Below are 20785 nucleotides of genomic sequence, written 5' to 3'. Positions count from 1 at the left end.
AGAGAGACTAAACTGAGAAATTTAAATGAAATATCAGATTCAGTCATTATTGGTATAATATTGAAACATGAAAAAAACAAATTAGTCACATTAGTCACATCTATTTACAGTTAAACATCTTACTGTTTGAAGTGGTACAAATATTTTAATAGTGAAATTTTAATTTTCAAGCCAGATATTTTATTTTGTCTCAATGGCAATGTTAAAGTATTCAATGACATTTTAAGCATGCTTTCAATTTTTTGATTATATAAGTTTTGTCTCTATGTTTAAGGGTCAAGTTCTAGAATTGGAAATGATTTATTTCTTTATGATGAAGTCCTTGCTTGTTTATCCACTTTAGCTCAGATTTTAGTTACACAAAATATTTTCTCTCTTAGCTGTTTCCAGGAACTAAAAATAGTCAATATGTAAATAACTAGATATATTTTAGAATGAAAAAAATACTATGTTATTTTGATAGAGTAAGTGGATGATTATATCAATGTAATCATTTCATTTATTCAAATGCATGTTTTTCTTTGTTATTATTTATGTTATATTAATTCTTAGAAACTAGGAAAAAGTATATATTTAATTTACTGATTGCTGTTTCTCCCCCTTCTTTACTTTTTGCTCTTTAATTAAGTAACTAATTATGTGAAAATTAGCTTGAAAGTTGAACAATATACTATTGCTGCTAATGAGTGATAAATGTCCATTTATAACAAATATAAAAATTAAAAACCATCAGTTTGCTTTTGCATCAGTGAAGTGGATGGAGCATATCACCTTTCTACTGTATTGTTTTTTTGTTTTGTTTTGTCTGTCTTATGTCACTTCTCAGACTCAGGCAATGCAATCAAACTCTCGAAATAGACACCCCGAGAACTCAAAATGTAGTACCAGACTTACAAGTAAATGAAATAGAAAATCTTGTATATGAATTGATTTGAAGGACTTTAAAGAATTTCCTTTGTAGCTCCTAAAGTTTCACCATTAGGGATTTATTGCTTTCAGTAAATTATTTCATCCCCCTACCTGCCCCTACTTCTGCTATAGAACTTCACTACTCAATGGAATTGATTTTCCATTAGTATGAATTTACTTATTACACCATTTTCTTTGTGACAAAAGAAACCAAAAGAGCATGGCAAGTCTAGATTCATAAGAAAGAGGAGAAAAGTGGTGTGGATAGCTTAAAAAGAATAGGCAAACTTTACTTTTCATAATTTTGTGAAATTGCCTCCTTTATATGACATATTTAGATTATCATCTTTTTCCATCTTGATGCTGCAAAACTGAGATTAAGGTCTGGAGACAATGGGGTTGTAAAGAAAGACAGAAATCCTTTGCAAAAGGGGAAGGCAACTGATCCTCTAGAGCTGGTGAAGAAGTCTCCATGTCTTTCTGCCCCTTTCATCCTATTGCAATAGGGAAAACCAGGCTACGTAAACTAATATATTGATTTAGTTTTGACCATTAAAAATAAGACCAAATAACCACTTTCCTACATATTATTATTTTTACCCTCATGATCATCCTCATAATTAGTTAATTTTGCCTCCATTTTGGGGACAGCACTCAGTGATTTGTCAGACTCTGGACAGTTTCATGGATGCAGACAACCTCTCAGAGAATGATCGTAACCCTCATAATACCCCTAGCCAATTGTGCAGGAAGTCATTCCCTCCCAATTTCTGCAATGAGCAACTTATTCCCTAAAGTGTGAGATTTGATTACCTTTTCTCAGCATGCATTCAGACAAATGTTATTATTGGTCATAAAATTATCCAGCCCAGTGACCTATGGTGACAGTGAATTTCACAAGGTGACTGCCTGCTGAGTGAAGCATCTCCTTGTAGTTGTTCTAAATATTTTATATTATGAAGCGTGGAAATAAAGGGAATAACGTTTGATGTTTAAATACAGTGACATTGGCATTGTAGGTTGCCAACCTTCTAACATATGTATCACTCATTTGCCTTTACTGAGTAGGCTTCTCATATTTAGCAAGTAAAAATACAGGATTCCCAGAAAGATTTAAATTTATGATAAAAATGACTTTAGCATAAATATGTTCTATGCAATATTTGGGACATCTTGATACCAAATTTTTAATTGTGTTGTTTATCAGAAATTCAGATTTAACAAGGTGTTTTCCATCTCCTCTGGCAACATGTTGTTGAGGGATTCATTTTCACTTTTGCTCTCTTACGGGAGAGCCATTGGCATTCTTGTAAGTTCTCGTCATCTAAATCATTGACACAATTCACTGTCTTTCAGTGTTATAGACAAAGAAATGTGACAATTTATCTGAAGTCCCTCTTTGAATCACTCATAAATTTAGCTGTAATGCTTACTAAAAATAGGTTAAGTTGAAACCCCAAATCTATTTGTGTAAGAAAAAATAAGAAAATGGGCAAGGGCAAGGCAAATAAGATTTCTTTTTTCAGTAGATCCTTTTAGACAGACACTGAGACACTAGTTGTGAATAAAAATGCCCACTTTCTCCATCCCCCCTCCAGAACTATTCCCATGCCTGGATTTGTATGTAAAATTCATAAACGGTTGCTGAACTGGGCCTGGTTACATCACAGAATCTAGATTTGACTGTTGTCTGAATGCAATTGTCACCACAGGGAAATTGCGGTAGCACGAGGGAAAGGTCAAAAGAACACCTGCCCAGATGTTAGTGCATCACGATTCTCTATGCTGCAGCGGTAACTGGTAGAGATTATTTGTGGAGAAAAACACTGATATAAACTCTCAAAGAAGTTGTTGAGCAAGGCAGCTCCCATGCTAGGTATTCCATTAGCAGTGAATAAAACCAATTGCAAACATTTCCTACCTCACTAGAAAAAGGTGGGGGAATAGAATAGAAATTATTCTAGTTGAGCAAAATTCTGTAAGCAGAGCACTTTGTGTGATGGAATTCCATGCTTGCTTATGTGGGAGAAAAATGTACTTCTGTGACCATAAACCTTTTGAAACAGAGCGAGAGCTCTTTCTATAGTGACTGCCAGATGACAGTAATTGTTTATGGTTTGTCAATATAGAGTAAGATAGGCGCCATAAAGTCTCTTTGGAACATGGCGATGCAGAACCTCTTAAAATTCTCCGGAGAAATCCAGACACCTCAGTGTAATTTTTGTCAGATGTGTTCCCTATGTCAACATTAGCTACATCTGAAGAAAACAATAATTACTCTGAGCAGAGGAAGCCGAGTGCCTCATAAACATACAACATAGTAATGACTCAGTGTTCAGCCCAAGGGAAAGCACGATTTGGTCCCTGGTCACATCTCTTATGTGACACTCAGAAATTCTATTTTGCTTTGGATCTATAGAATTCTATTTTGGAAAGAAAAGAAACCAGCTATAAAAGTGAACAAAGCATCATGCCCATAGTGGGCGATGTTATTGGAAAGAGATGGAAGGCAGACTGACACCATGGCCACTACTGTCACCGACTTTACGAAGAGGCACATGCACATATGACGCTCTATAGAACTGTGTGAAGAAAGTTTAAGTAACTGTACTTTTCTGGTATGGGCGGCTGCAATCTAAAGCCAGAGCATGGGAAACTGAATAGTCAAAAGAATTCCATAGGAATATGTTGGGAACCGCCCTGACTGGTATCAGAAGTTGAAACCCCCGCCTAGGCTAAGGCTAAGGGAACACCCTTGGAACTGTAAGCCAGCAAGGAGACAAAGGCTTATCTCCCTGGCAGGAATGCTGCTTCTGCTGCTTTATTCATGACTGAACCCCCAAAAGCTTGGTCGGTTAGCCAAAGACGGGTAAGATTCCCCACGGGGGGAACGACCTAAGCCAGGCACGATCACTTTGGGAGGCCCCCCCCAAAAGAAGGACTTGGGGGGCTGCAGCAAAAGGGGGTGATGGACCCTCGCTCCTTGGCTTTGACATAGCCTGAGTTCTCAGCGTCTGGAAGAAAATCTCCTTATCTCTCAGTTGCCTTAGTTCCCTTGCTCCACCTATGCCTGAAACAATGACAGGGTGGTACAGCTCGGTACTGAGAAGTGCGGATTCCCCAGGGTGATCAGGCCTAAGAAAGAACATGTAAATTACTGTGAAAACTTCTTTGTTTAGAATGCTCTCAGTTGAATGAGAAGGGTCTTAGGAGGAAGTTAGTTTGTTCCTCAGTCTTACAGCTCTTTGACCCCCAACTCAATAGACCGGCAGAGTTCTTTGTTTTCTATGGTTCCTCACTTCCCCCTAATGAGTACTGTACTTTACCTGAATTATTATGCAAAATGAGCCCAATAAAAGCAGGTATGGATGGTAAATCAGCGCGCTCCCCACTAGGGGAGTGGCCATTTCGTCCCTACTTCTCCACAGAAACTAGTTTGTCTCTGTGCATGTTTTTTCTCGCGTGTTTTCGTCGAGCCATCCACAGCGTTCCGTGGTCACTGCTGGCTGGTGACCCACGCGCAACAGGAATAAGTAATTAAATACCTCAAATGTTTTAGTACAGATGAGGATAAGGAAAACCATCTGTTTTGGTATATTTTCTCCTTGTTTAGGAAATATAATCAAAGATGATAGTTACTCTTTTATTAAGGACAAACTAGAGGCTTTGCATATATTATCTCTAACATCCCTACCATTGCTAGAGATAATATCAGATAGAGATGAAGTACCCTATTGTCATTTCTGTCTTACAAATGGGCATGCTGTTTGTGTTCCCACACGACATTAGTGGATGAAGAGCAAAAGAAAGACTGGAGTCACAAAAAGAACCACACTGAATCAAGTAAAAAACATGCTCTTTCTGTTATACTTTCTAACCAGTAGTTCTGTTACAGGAAATGGTCTTAGACCTTGACGCAGACAGATTTGGCAATATCTGGAGATGTTTTGGGTTGTTACAACTGTGAAGGAAGAAAAAGAGTTAGGAATCTAATCACTAGAGGCTGAAATGCTGCTAAAAACCCTACAATGCACAGAAAAGTACCCACAGCAATAGTTATATAGCCAAGATTTCGAGGTTGGGCAACACTAATTTTTAAGAAGCAGTCTGCTAAACTACTCGGGCACCTGCGGTTTACCCTTTAAAAAATTCTTTGTTATACTCCAGAATTACTTAGGTAATGGGCCTGGAGTCCATGACCTCAAATATTCCTGCTCTTCATGTGCTGTATGTGTAGATTTGGGTGCATCTTCCCAAGGTTCATGTTTAGTGCCTTTGTAATTCAACAGTTTTATGATCAAGTTGTTTTTTCCAAGGAAATAGTCGAATTATAATAAATAAAATGGTTGCAGTTTTAATAGCCATTCTATTCAGGTCCCCCCCCCCAACCACACACACACACCACTCATTATTTTCTCAGATGCTTCAGGCTTATTCTAGTTATTTAGGCTCAAAATCATATAGCTCATCAGTCTTCTCTGTGCAGGCGTGAACCTTATTGTCAGTGGTCTTGTTTTAGAGCCTTATTAATCTTACCTGTGGTTTTTCAAAAACTTTTCTGTCTGGTCCAGTCTATGAACATAAAAGCTTGACTATGTCATTCCATAGTTTAACAACAACAAAACAAACCAACAAACAAAAACCAATTTGTCTCTAGATCATCTTTAGCTGCAGGTGGCACAGTAGTGGCTAGGGCAGTTCAGGCCTCTGTTTCATACAGTTCTCTGGAATCCAGACCACATCCAGATCACTATATTTTGTCATCCCCACAATGCAGCCTTTGTCTCATGGTCCAAGGTGGACAGCCCAGATCCAGATTTCTGATCTCTGCATAGGAAACAAAGAGGAGGGAATGTCAAATGGAAATGGGCATGTACAAAAAAAAAAAAAAGGAAAACATGGACATGGCTTATTTCTTTGAGGACAACCTTCCTGGAATTTGCACAAGAACTTCTGCCTTTGTATTTTCAGTGGTAACTTAGTTATGTAATGACACCTGGCCACAAGGCAGGCTACAATATGTGGTTTTTATTTTAGGTAGCCAAACTACAGGGATTTAGTTGCTAAAGGAAAAAGAAGAGCACTGATAAGGAAAGATAGCTATCATTCCCAGCCACACAAACAAAAAAGCAATCCTCATTGACAAGACAGTATCAAATTATTCAGCCTGACAACTGAGGCTTCTAAAATAAGCCTCAGTTAGCTTTTCAACTTCCTTTTCACAGTTTACAATATCTACCTCTGCCAAACCTTTTTTAAACATGCCATCGTTGCTGTAGTTTCTTCCTTTCAGTCTTTCATTCTCATTCTTCTTGTTTTCCAACGACAGCACTATTTACATTTTGAGGCTGAGCTTAGCATTTTACCATTGTCCTCCTCTTACTCCAAAGAACATCCCTAGCTGCCACTGCCACTGCCACTTTAGTTATCATTAGATCTGCAGGATCATATGCTGCAAGTGACAGAGCAGGTTGCACGGCAGCCTGGAACTGTTGCAGTGTTTCTTCTTGCTCTGGGCCCCCCCTCTACTAGCAGCTTTTTGGGTGATTAGGCAAATGGGCGAGAACAACACACCCAAGTGAGCAATATGCTTGTTGCCTCTGAATTCCAAAGACGTCTTCTTTCAGGATATGCATAATAACTTTACAGTCATTGATGCAGGGTTTAAACTAAGAATTAGAGTCTGCATTTTGTTCAGTGATATTTGTGTTTCTGGCACTGGGGTTCTTGAGTTCCCCAATATAGAAACTGAGAGAAAACCCCAGAGAAATTTTCAGTCAGATTTTATTAAGCTTATGCTTGAGCACAAGGGAGGTGGCAAAAAGGAAAGGAAGGTCCTCTGAACTGGCTATGGGACTTGCTCTGGTTAACTGCAGTTATAAGCTGGGGACAGAGTGAGCTTGTCAAAGAAGGTTTTTTGGAAAAGGCAAGCTTGCAGAATTTTCTGTTTCAGGGGTTAGTGGCTTCTTTTTTCAGTTGTGTGGCCCAGTAACTATGTTGTTGCCAGTGCTATGGGGGGCAGTTGGTGGACTGCTCATTACTGCCACCCTAGGAGGGTCATAGAATGCTCAGACCCTGATCAGCTAACTGCTCATGTAGGTCAGTAGTTTAAGCAGACAGTTAGAAGGGAGGTAAAATAAACTACCTCTGCATTTTTTGAGCAGAAAGTGCAGTGGTTGTGACATTTTTGCAGTCAGTGTATCACACACTCCTTCTGACTACGAGGTCTTAACTTGGCTTCCTGGTCATTCAGTTCCTGGCCGGCATCCCCATGCTGTTTCATTTGGAACAACCAGCCAATCTCATTATATTTATTAGTTTGACCAAAAATATTTGCAAGCATCATATACCCAGTCACCTAGATCCTTGCTTCTTATAATTGGTCGATTAGTATTATCCAATGGTGATATTTTGCTAATTTCTATTGCCAGATCATGCAATGGGCTATCAGTATGCTGTTTACTACTGGCAATAGAGAATTAGCATCTTTAAATTTTATAACACTAGAGAGTCAGTTCCAGAAACCTTAGATCTTTCTGCACACTCTTGCCAGCCATTAATCACTTAGCAGGCTTCTGGATTATCAGGTCAACTGTCTTAGTATCACAGTGCTTATATTTTACTTAAAAATATCCCCAAAGCCATTCACATAACTACTATTACAATATATTGTTATAATTGTTCTATTTTATTATTGTTGTTGTTAACCATTAGTGAGCCTAATTTATAAATTAAATTTTATCCTAGGTATGCATGTATAGGAAAAATAGTATCTACAGGGTTTGGTACTATCCATGGTTTCAGGCATCCACTGAGAGTCTTGGAATGTATCTCCCATGCATAAGGAGGTCTACTGTAGAATTATTTATGTACATGAAAGTCATTTTAGTATACTTTAAAATTCTTGAGGACAGACTCCATATTTAATCACTATCGTGTTCTTGCCTATACACCTAAAAAAATTCTATGAATTCCCTTGCAGAATTCCTTGCACATAGTGCTTACTCAATAGTATTGGAAGACTGAGATTGCTCATAGATGTATATGTGTGTTTGTGTGGGGAACAAGAGCTGGGGGAAGAAAAGGAGGGATGAATAGAGGGAAGGAGGAATGAGAGAGGGAGGGAAGTGGGAAGGAGGGAAAGTACAATTCTGACTTTTCCTCCCTTTATTCTCTGAAATTCTAAAAGGAAGTTCACTAGAGTGTTATCCAACATGCACACGGAGGTTAATCCATTAAAAATGGAGAATTTCAATGCCATGATTTATAATGTTTCAGGTAAATTAGTAGAACAGCTGATACACCTGTTGAACAAACAAGGGCAAGTTCTCAGATGCCCCTCACATATGACCTTTAGAACAACATTCACTTACTAGTGATAACTCACGAAGGCAGGGTGACTACTGTCCATTTAGTCTTGGGGGAGCTCACAGTAGTCTGTCAGGTCCGCATGTCAACCTGCAGTTGTACCCCAGCAATAGGCTTTCATGTGTCTAAGTTGCATGTTTGAGGAAGAACCTGCCCTCCCACCAGTGCAATTAGAGGCCAAGGATACAAAAAAAAAAAAAAAAGTGAGATGGCAGTACTTTTGTCTTTGGCCCTATCCTTTACAGTTCAGCAATTGTATCTGTGGAAAGCCTCAACTGCTCCCCATGTGTGATTAGAGGACTTGGGGTTATGGTTGGATAATGGAGCATGGGAACAGCAAGACCGGCCACCTTACTGACTGATCATGGCGGAAGACTCAGTAGGGCCTCCCCTGCTAAGAAAGTGTGTGTTTATGGGGCGGGTAGGGAGAGAAGAGAGTGGTGCTTAGAAAAGGCAGTGAGGCTTGTACTTTGTCATCGTTATTGCCTGGGAAGAGAAATCCATAATAATGACACTCTTGTGGCTTTCCTCTGAACTCCTGTTTTTTGCATGTTCTTCATTTTTTACTCTGACTATAAATTTTGGCATTTTAAATATCATTTATAGTTCAATGAATTCTACATTTATATTTCTAGCCCAGACATTTCTTCTGAATTAAAGACTTGTGAGCTGATTTATTCATCCTTTTATTCATGATTTTAAGTATTGATATCTACCTTTATGCCAGACATTATTCTAAGGATAGGGACACAGCCAGAAAAAGAATTAAATGTACCATTCTTTGGATTTATTACTCATATTTTTATTTTCTTCATCTTTTCATCTCTTCTTTGTTGTTTGTGTTTCAGGTAATATCCTTCTGCCTATTTCCCATTATTTCTGTGAAATAATTTTTGGAACACATACTCAGGCATTTTTCTCATGTATGTTGACTCTCACTAACAGTTGTTTATTTTCTTGACTGTTTTGTACTTTTGGATTTTCCACTCATCTACAGTGCTGCCTACCCAGAAGGGTGCCATTCCACAGCGACTGTACATAACCTAGGGACCTCTATGTCATGAATCTATCAAAGAGCTGCCATCAATGTTTCTTGGTAGGGTGGGTTCTAAATTTCAAATTCAAATGCTTAATTTATCAGAAATGCACGTTTAAATTTTAATTTCCTTAATTTTTTAAAATCCATATTTCAGATTGAAATAGAGAAGCTCTCTAGTTGTGTCCTTATTGTGTGAGAAATAAACTTAATCTCATTTATTCTTAATTCTTTCCTGAATTTGTAGCCATCTGAGTACCAAGACCTTCACTGCTATAAACGTTTGCTCATTAAAACAAGATCTTTATAAAGTATTTTAGCAGTGCCTCTCTCTTCGATAGTCAACAGCTTCAGTGTCAACTTGAATGTTTGATTGCATCCTCTGTACTTTTGCGTATTTTTATGATAGTTTTATTAAATATTTCAACCAGATAAAAAGTACAGAAAATAAGGCAATATAATTCCAAAATACCAAACACAGATTAAACATAAAATATTATCAGCAAAGTTAAAGTTTCTGTGACAAACTACCCTGATTCTATTTCTCTCCTACCCTACTCAGATACAGCTTTATTTCTGAAATTGGCATTTATAAATTACATGGACATCTTTATATCTATGAGCCCCAAAATACACCTATATGTCTATAATAGTAACATATAAAAGTGTATATTTTTCTGCAAATTCTATTTGCCAAAACCCTGAAATTACATCATGTTGTTATACATAGCATTAGTCACTCATTTTCACTTTCCATATTGCCTTTGACTGTATGAATATTCCAGAGTTTACCAACCCATTTGTTTTCTGTTTGTAGACATTTAGGGAATAACCACATGATGATATTAAACGTGATGACTGAAGAACAATTTTATATGTCTCTTTGTAAAGAAGTGTTTCGCTAATATTCACAACTAGTAATTGCTGAATCCTATCATATATAAATTTTAAAATTTAATAGCTCTTTCTAGACTACTTTCTAATGTTTTAAAAAATCAATTTACAACTATAAATCAACAGCTCATAAATTTTTCTACATATTTCTCAATGCATTATTGTCAGACTTAAAATTGGGCCAATCTGCCCTGGCAGGCGTGGCTCACTGGATTGAGTGCGGGCTGCAAACCAGGCATTGCAGGTTCAATTCCCAGTCAAGGCACATGCCTAGGTTGCAGGCCACAGCCCCCAGCAACCGCATATTGATGTTTCTCTCTGTCTCTCTTTCAAAAATATTTTTTAAAAATTGGGCCAATCTGATGAATCTAAAATAGTAATTTTATTGTTGTTAACTTGTATTTACCAGATTATTTTTGAGGCTGGGAAGTTTTTAATATTTATGTTTTAAAAATTCATCATATTTTTATTGCCAATTTCTATACTTACTTTTTTCACTATAAATTCTGCCTTATTTAAATTATTTATAGGAATATACTATAAATTCTGATAATTTTTTTATATTCTGCATTGTGAATATTTATCTCTGAATTTTTTACTTTATTTTTTATACTTTATCACTAAGAAGTTTTTAATTTTAAAGTACTCAGATTTATTAGTTTTAGTTTTATTTTATTTTTACTCCTCACCCAAGAGTATGTTTTATTAATGAGAGAGGGAAAGAAGGAGGCAGAGAGAGAGAGCATGAGAGAGAGAGAGTGAGAGAGAGAGAAAAATAACAATCTGAGAGGGTAAGATCAATTGGTTGCCTCCTGAATGCACCCTGACTGGGGATCAAACCTGCAACCTAGGTGTGTGCCCTGACCGAGAACTGAAACCATGACCTATTGGTGTATGAGTCTATGCTCCAACCAACTGAGCCACCAGGCCAGGGCAGATTTATCATTTTTTAAAATGTTTTACACTTTTTATATCTTGTTTGAGAATGTTTTCCTAGCTGCCATCATCAAGATAGTCCCCTCTTCTTTATACACAAATTTCATTTATTCTTATATTTACTTATTTATTTGTTTGTTTGTTTATTTATATTGTTGTTCTACTACAGTTGTCTCAATTTTCCCCCATTGCTGTCCTCTACCCTGCGCACCCCCCTCTCTCACAGGCAATCCCCACCCTGTTTCCATGTCCATGGGTCATTTATATTTGTTCTTTAACTAGGCCCTTCCCCTTCTTTCCTCCCACATCCCCCTCCCCTTTTCCTGCTCCCTGTCAGTTTGTTCCTTGTTTCCATGCTGCTGGTTCTGTTTTGTTTCTTTGTTTTGTTTAGATTCCTGTTACAGGTGAGATCATATGGTATTTATCTTCCATCTCCTGGCTTATTTCACTTAGTATAATACTCTCTGATTCCATCCATGCTGTCATGAAAAGTAGGAATTCCTTCTTTCTTTTTGCTGTGTAGTGTTCCATTGTGTAAATATACCACAGTTTTTTGATCCACTTCTTTATTGATGGACACTTAAGCTGTTTCCAACACTTGGCTATTGTAAATAATGCTTCTATGAACATAGGGGTGCAAAGGTTATTTTGTATTGGTGTTTCAGTATTCTTAGGGTATAACTCCAGCAGTGGAATTGCTGAGTCAAAAAGCAGTTACATTTTCAGTTTTTTAATGAAATTCCATACTATTTTCCATAGTGGCTGCACCAGTCTGCATTCCCACCAATAGGGCACTAGGACTCCACAACCTCACCAGCATTTGTTGTTTCTTGATTTGTTTATGATGGCCATTCTGACTGGTGTGAGGTGATGCTTCATTGTGGTTTTAATTTGCATCTCTCTGATGGCTAGTGATGTTGAGCATCTTTTCAAATGCCTATAGGCCTTCTGTGTGTTCTCCTTGGAGAAGTGTCTGTTCAGGTCCTTTGACTATGTTTTAATTGTGTTTTTGTCTTCCTAGCATTGAGTCAAGAGAATTCTTTATATATTTTGAAGGTCAAACCCTTGTCTGAGGTATCATAAGCAAATATGTTTTCCATATAGTTAATCCCATTTTCATTTTATGATGTTTTCTTTAGCTGTGCAGAAGCTTTTTAATTTGGTACTCCCATTTGTTTATTCTTTCCTTTATTTCCCTGCCCTAGAGGATGTATTGATGAAAATATTGCTGCATGGTATATCTGAAATTTGACTGCCTATGTTTTTAGCTAGGACTTTTATGGTCTTATGGCTTATGTTTAAGTCTTTTATTCATTTTGAGTTTGTTCTGATATATGGTGTAAGTTGATTGTATACTTTCATATTTTTATATGTACCATTTCAGATCTCCAAGCATCATTTTGGTGAAGAGGCTGTTTTTCCTCCATTTAATGCTTCTGCCCCCTTTGTCAAACATTAATTGATCACAGAGACATGGGTTTCTTTATATGTTCTCTATTCTGTTCCATTGATCTATGTGTCTGTTCTTATGCCCATATCAGACTGTTTTGATTACAGTGGCCTTGTAGTATGGTTTGATATCAGGTATTGTGATCCTCCCTACTTTGTTCTTCTTTCTCAAGATTGCTGTGGCTATTTGGGGTTGTTTATGGTTCCATACAAATTTTTGAAATATTTGTTCTAAATCTGTGAAATAAGTCATTGGTATTTTAATAGGGATTGAGTTGAATCTGTGGATTGCTTTGGGTAGTATGTACACATTGATTATTCCAGTTCATAAACATGGTGTGTGCTTCCATTTATTTGTATCTTCTCTAATTTCTTTCTTCAGTGTTCTTATTCACAAATTTTAAATCTTAACTTCATATTTACATGTTATACTCCACATGGAATTTATTTTGCTTATGGCATAAAATGAGATTTCAAATTTATTTAGTCCACATGGATAACTAACTGACTAGTGCATTATTTTCCCACTGATCTGTAACACTAACTCTTTCATTTGTCAAGTGTCCACATGAGCAAATACAAATTTGTTTTTTAAAGATTTTGTTTATTGATTTTTAGAGATAGGGGAAAGGATGAAGAAAGAGAGGGAGAGAAACATCATGTGTGATTGCCTCTGGTGCTCCCCCTACTAGAGACCTAACCTGCAACCCAGGCATGTGCCCTGACTTGAAATCGAACCACCAGCCTTTTGGTTCACAGGCAGGCATTCAGTCCACTGAGTCACACCAGCCAGGGCTCAAATACCAATTATTAAATGTGAAATCAGATTCACATGAATCATATATCTGACCCAATATCAAGCTTTAAAAATAATTGTAAGGACATCAATAACTGAGAATCCTAAGTAAAACAAATCACTGATAATTTGAAGATGCTTGGGTCCTAATTATCATATATCTCTCAGACAGATATGCAGTCTCATGAATAGCAAAGAGGAGAACTACATTAGTCATGAAACATCTCCATTTTATACTCTAAAAGTTACATGTCCTAAGGAGTCATAGCCTCCAAATTCATAGATTCCAAATTTGTTGTCCATAAGATACTCTTGACAGACTAAGAAATATCACTTCCTTTTCTGTGAACTAATATCATTAATGTGTTTACCAGAAGATCTTTCATTAAGATGTTTATGAGGAAATTTGATCAGATCACCGTTCTATTCTCAGGGGCATTTCCTTCATATGTTGACAGTAGATCTCAGCCTGGCCATTAGGAATTTTCTTCCTACCATGCCTAACTGAATGTGGTTTTGGGGGTCTCTATTATTGCCTACCAATCTGTTAATTCCTATACCAAAATTATATTAAATTCATAAGGAAACAAGAAAGTGCAGCACAATAGCTAAGAAAACAAGCTGGACTGAATACATGCATTTTTGTTTCTGCTGTTTAATGTTAACTTGGGTACCATCATCATTTGCCTTTGATTTACATTTCTTTGAGTTACTTATAATATAAACAAGTTAATGCATAGACCTTATAATAATGTCTTGAATTTAGTAACCCCACAATAATTTTAGGTATTTCTATTGTTAAATAGTTTTAAAATAGTAAAAACTATTATAAGCTGTTGCTAACCACCTCCCCCACAAATACTTTTACACACTTTCTTATTCTTTAATATTATATTGTCTATTTTTACATTATCTGTATTATTATAGAATCACTTTCTATTTATTTTGAGTGTGATTATAATCAGTTGTTATCTTATGTAACATTTCTTTGTATCCTTGAATACATAATATTTCCCATTCATTAATGTCTTTCATGACTTTTGATGAATTTTTATATTTTTCTCCATAAAAACTTGCATATCTTCTTTGAGTCATTGTGGTAAGAAGTCCCGTGTATTATTGGCTAGTATGACAAAATGTGGTTTTTTTTTGAAAAGTGTACTTTCTTTGAATTTATTCTTCATGCATAGCAATTAAATTGATTGATTGATTGATTGATTGATTTTTGCCTACTTAACAAAGGATGCTAAGACAGTGAAGCACATGCTTTTTAACTAAAATCAATTGTGTTTGAAGATTTTAAGAAAGCATTTATATGTAAGTGATGTGTAATTAAATTAATTAATAATATAAAGCCCCCCAAATTTACAAACAAAGTGAATTTATTCATAAATTACATTTGTGATTCTGCATAATTTGAGTTGCCAAGAGGAAAAGACCAAGACAACTGGTAAAATATTATATTACAATATGTATTTTAAATATTGTGCAAATATTAGTGAGAGTAGAAAGGCAATAAACGTGGAACTGGTCTGTAGATCTGTCCCAACCTTCTTAGCTTAACTATTCTCAGCTTAACTATTTCTTCCTGAAACTATCTGAGTCTCTGAAGTTGGTCCTTTCTTTATCCTGCACCACAGTTCTCTGTTCACTGCTTTCATTGTCATTTTTTTTTTCAGTTTGCAATTATATAGTTTTTAATCTGTTTATTAGGTAAACTCTCACCCTTAGTTTTGGAGGTAAAAACGGACAAAGGTTTGACAATGAATCCAAATTTATTGTTGCCCAGTATGGGTGAGGTCAAATGGGCCTAGACATAAGAAAGAGCATTTGGGATCACAGTCAAAAAGATCAGGGCTCTTGACACAGTTGAGGCACTTGGCATTGTAGGTGCTGCTAATCTGTAGATTATTGAGAAGAGGCATCATACAAACAGTGTATAAGCCTTTTTCTTGTTTTTGCTCTCTTTTTAAAAGGCATTTGTGAGTGGAACAAAACTTTTTAATTTAGTTTTTATTGTATTTTTTTGCATTACCATTTAGTTCCATTGTATCCTCTCCCCATGGCAATCACCACACTGTTGTCAAGTCCATGAGTCCTTTTTCCTTTGTGCTGAACCCCTCCACCTTCTAACCTCCCCTGCCTGCTGTCATTCTGCTCTCCATCTATGAGTCTGCCCCCATGTTCATTGGTAGTTTATTTTGTTCATTAGATTCCACATATGAGTCAGATCACATGGAATTTGTCTTTACCTGACGGGCTTATTTCATTTAGCATAATGTTCTCCCGGTCCATGCATACTGTCACAAAGGGTAGGAGTTCCTTCTTTTTTATGGCTGAGTAGTATTCCATTGTGTAAATGTCCCATAGTTTCTTTGTCCATTCATATGCTGGTGGACACTTGGGTGGTTTCCATACCTTGGCGATTGTAAATAATGCTTCAATGAACAAAGGGTTGGTTATGTTTTTTTTCGAATTAGTGTTTTGGGTTCCTTGGGTTATATTCTCAGAAGTGGGATTACTGGGTCAAAAGACAGATCCATTTTTAATTTTTGAGGTATCTCCATACAGTTTTCTACAGTGGCTGCACCAATCTGTATTCCCACCAACAGTGCAAAAAGATTCCCCTTTCTCCACATCCTCGCTAGCACTATTTTGCACTACGAACAGACTTTTACCCGAGCATGACTTATAAACTGTGCTTTGGTGTTTTGGAGAATACCAAGGAGTTGTGCAGAATGCTTAAATAGTATAACATCACATAATATAACATAGGAAAATAGTATTTGTTAATAACAGTTATAATCTCATCACAGTTCTGAATCACCTAGGGTCAAGGTAGCAGATACAAGTTTTCTAAGTTCTGTTTGCACTTGAACATTTGAAAGTTGTCATCAGCCCTGAGTGAATAATGTTTTTTTCATAATTAACAGACTCTTTTTCTACATTATCAAGAAACTGCCTACCAAATACCAAAGTTTGAGCATCATGCATACCTTCAAAGTGCCTCTTTCATTTAAAAATTGTGTATGATAAAAGTGGCTAATTTAACTCATAGATGAGACAATGAAGTGTGTGCTTTTTCTCAAAACTACCATGTTTTGGTATGTAGCAAAAGAGTTTTATGTTGTATTTTGTCCCATAGAGTATTAAAAACATATAATTCATGGAGATTTAATAAGATTAATAACATTTACTACTTTATCAAGGGATTCTTAGGTGAAACTGGACTTTGTTTTTCCCCTGCAAATTTATGGCAGGGAAGAAAATACTAACTATTGTAGAGTTTGATGCCACTGCCTTGATTTATGATAAAGAGCCACCTATATTACCATCTGTGCAAATATTATCACAGTGAAAAGGAAAATAACATCATAATGTTATTATGAGAAAACTTTTGACCTCAAAGATTTTCTAAAAGAATCTCATTACTCCTCACCCCCCTTAAGGTCCTTCCCATCCCACCCTCAGGAGTACCAAGTAGTACATAGACTATACTTTGAGAAATGTTGACCTGTTAATTAAAAATCAATTACTTGTAACCTCAAATTCAATTTTTATATCAATGCTCTACACAACTCAAATTATTTGTATATTAATGTTTTCCCACATGAAATATATATATGAATTGGTAGCATTTTAAAAAATATTTATTAAAATATTATTTTTCTCAGACCTGACTGCATAGCTCAGTGGATTGAGCACAGGCTGCAAACCAAAGTGTCACAGGTTCGATTCCCAGTCAAGGTACATCCTGGGTTGCAGGCCATGACTCCCAGCAACCACACATTGATGTTTCTCTCTCTCTCTCTTTCTCTCTCCCTTCCCTCTCTAAAAATAAATAAATAAAATCTTTAAAAAATATTATTTGTCTCAATTTTTGCTTCAGACCTCCCTTAACTTATTTTTACCTGAGCAAGAGCCTCCCTTGATTCATTCTAGTTTCAGGCCTGCTAGCAACAGAGCAACAATTTAGGCAGCAGAAAGTACTATGTAAAAACTGGGAGGCAAGAGAGAACATGGAGTTCATAGTGTTTTCCTAAAGATTTATAATCACATATTTTAAACGACATAAATTAAACAACATAAAATGACATATTTTAAGCCACATAAATTAAGTGCTGCCAATATGCTGTTATCCAGGGAATAACTGAAATTATTGTGATATAGATGAAAGAAAATTCTATATATATTCTAGATTTGCTACTTCTAAGTTTATGATCTTTGACAAGTCACCTAAGCTCTTTGAGCCCGTTTTCTGCAAGGTGGAAACCGTAATGCTCCCATCACAGGTTGTTATTGAGTTGAAGCAGGATAATGAACATGGTGCCACCAAGTTAATTAGACACAGGTCAGAATTCTAATGATTGTTTAGATAATGACTGTTGGCTTGACTGTATCAGCTATTATAATTGAGGACTGCGTACAAAACCTCTGTGTTAGAAAACTTAGTTTGGTTCTTATGTTTTACATGATTTTCCTAACCATGATCTGTATATTTTTGCCCAAACAGACAATGTTAGCTATCCTGTGCCTTATTTCTATATTAATACCTCATATGGTATTTAAAAACCTGAACAATAATATGAAAATTAAAAAGTTACCATTAGTTTGAGCTTACTGAAAGTCAAGCACTGTGTTTGACACCTCATTAGTTCTCACAAGAGAGAGATATATTTCTGTGGATTATACCTTGCCTTTATTTAAAGTTTTGAAATTACAATTTTATGTTCAGAATTTCTATTTTAATTGGCAAAAATGCATTAATTTTTTATTGTATACTAAGTGAAAACTATACGATGATTTACATATTGCAATGAAATGCTGTCAAAAGAATATATTTGGGCTTACAGCATCCTATAACTGTTTATCTGGAGTATTTTCAGGTAGTGATCTAGGATTGATGTGCTCTACGTATGGTTAAAGAATAATTAATCATGAATATGTGAACATAAAGAGATTTAACAGAAACTGTCATTTTCCTCATGATCAAAAGTAGTAGCTCTTATCATTTCTACATATACTTTGGGGGGGCTTTCTTAATAAAAATCAATATTCACTCTTAGATTTTTCATGAAATTACTTTTTTATGCTTGGATTTAAATTACATTGAACAAATTTTAAACTCTTCAAAGGTATACTTAGTAGTCATATTTTCTTTTTGTTTATTTAAAAAAATGAATTGCTATCTCCAAGCAGTTTTATTATTCTGGCTCTTTCAAAGTTTTCTATATTTAAATAAAATTTAACTTTTTATGGCTGTCACTAACTTTCTTAGCAGACCCTATCAATTTTTGTGCCGATACATTGCCTTTTCCTAGAATAGTAATGCATTCTGTGAAGTGGTAGATAGTACTGTACTACACAGAATGAAAAAACTGATTAATTGCTTTTAGAATAGTAAATGAAGCCTTTTACTTTAATGAATATTTCAACAGAATCAATTCACTTTGTCTCTCTAAAGGCAAAATCCCACAGGGAGAATTTCTTTGGGGTGACTTAGAGAGCAAATCAGAACCTCTGTGATGTTAGCATACAACCATACGTTTTTCACAAGCACTTAGATTATGTTCCTCTAATATATTACCCCTAACCTATAATGCATTCCATTTCAAGAGTTTAGATTTACAAATTATGCTTGGATATTGTGAGTGGTGAGGCCAGGGCACGGGTTCTCTTTATCTGAGATGTGTCTGTTCTAAGTATACTGCTGAAGTTGGGTTGCTTAAAAGGCAGGAGAGTGTAATGGATAGGCTGGTAGACAGAGAGCATGTCTGTGTGTGGTAAAGGGAATGAACTGCCTCTTAAATCCTGTGAGCTTGATGCAATACAACTCATTTATGTGACATTGCAATTTGAATCTTTGAACTAGCCTCATCATATAATCATAGTCTTAGATTATAAACCAAAAATCAAGGCAATTTGTTTTTTCTCCTTGCTTAAACATTTACCTATTTCTTTTATTTAGACTTTTGGGCCTCATTTTTCATTCATTTGCAATATAGTAACCTCATTTGTTATTAAATAGCTTTCATGAATTTCTTTTTCTACACCAGAAAGAAAAGCATAATATTGTTGATAATAACTTTATTTAATTTGAATAAATTGTTATGTTTTCAAGAAAAATATATTTTAAAGTTTTCCAGAATAAATATTTAGGGTGTGTATATACATGTTATATATATTCTGGAAAATTTTAGAACATTAAAATAGCACCCTCAGAGGTAAGATCAGTAGTCATTAAAAGAAAATGCACAGTTTGGGTCTTTGTGAGGATCTTGGAAATATGCAATTTTGCTGATTTTTAAGGAAAGTTTAGATACATGCCTCATGATTGCTTAATATAAATGTATGGAGAGTAAAGTAGGACATAATGGATAATAGATGTTAGTATTCTATCACTCAAAAATAAGCTTTCTATATATAAGAATCTTAAAATAGATTGCATTTTCTTCATTTGCATGTATTTATTTTAGTATTTGCTTTTGATTATATCTCACCTTTGACAGATTTAAAATTAACTGATACTTCTATTCTTTAATCCAATAAAATATTCTAAATATATTCATTAAATTCAAATCAGTGCAAATTTACAAAATGGAGTGAAGTACTTCAATTGAGAGGCTAGCCAAGAGGGCATAAAATTGAATAATAAGATACAATACAAAGAGAAATTGCAAGAAACACCTTCAAAAATCCTGTTTTACACCAAGTCAAACTGAAAAGATATAAAAACTACAAAGGCATCACAAACTTCAACTAACCTATTTGATTCTTGGTACAATAGCATCAACAACAATGAGACATAATAAAATCTTAGTCCTATTATTTAGATATCAGAAATTAGAGATTAAGGTAAATATTTATTTGAGGATACGTGTAGAACAATATTTTTTTCCAGCAATTGTGTTGAGAAGTATGATAAAAAGCTGGTCTGGTTGCCTGCCACTATGAAAGCCAATACTTGAGAGGCAGGTGCTGATGTAAAGGAAAGTGGTTCATTTGCAGATGCCGGCCATCTGGAAAATGGGGGGCTCACATCTCAAAGCCCATCTCCATTATCTCAGTGGAGGCAGAGGTTTTTACAAGGAGGGAAATGGAACAGAACAGAGATCAAGGGAGAGGGTTGAACAGTTCTCTATCTGCCAACTAGCACTGTCCATTCTGATATGGCAAGCGATGGCCCGGTGTGTGTCATCCTGGTTCAGTCATCCTGCTTTCATGCCATCCTGGCTCCATGGTTGAAGGTCCTCAAGTCACCTGGAGCTGAGATGCCTGAAGGTCGGGGACTGTATCTTCAGAACTTAGTTCCTAGGACTATTATGCAAACATGCTGTTTACCTACAAGCTGTGTACTAGTCAGAGTCAGCACTGACAAAAACAATGTCAGAATGGTG

The sequence above is a fragment of the Phyllostomus hastatus genome, unplaced genomic scaffold (genome assembly GCF_019186645.2).
Source record: "Phyllostomus hastatus isolate PE091 unplaced genomic scaffold, TTU_PhHast_1.1 phas_contig_29, whole genome shotgun sequence".
Lineage (NCBI taxonomy): Eukaryota > Metazoa > Chordata > Mammalia > Chiroptera > Phyllostomidae > Phyllostomus > Phyllostomus hastatus.
Note: the sequence above shows the minus strand (reverse complement) of the source record.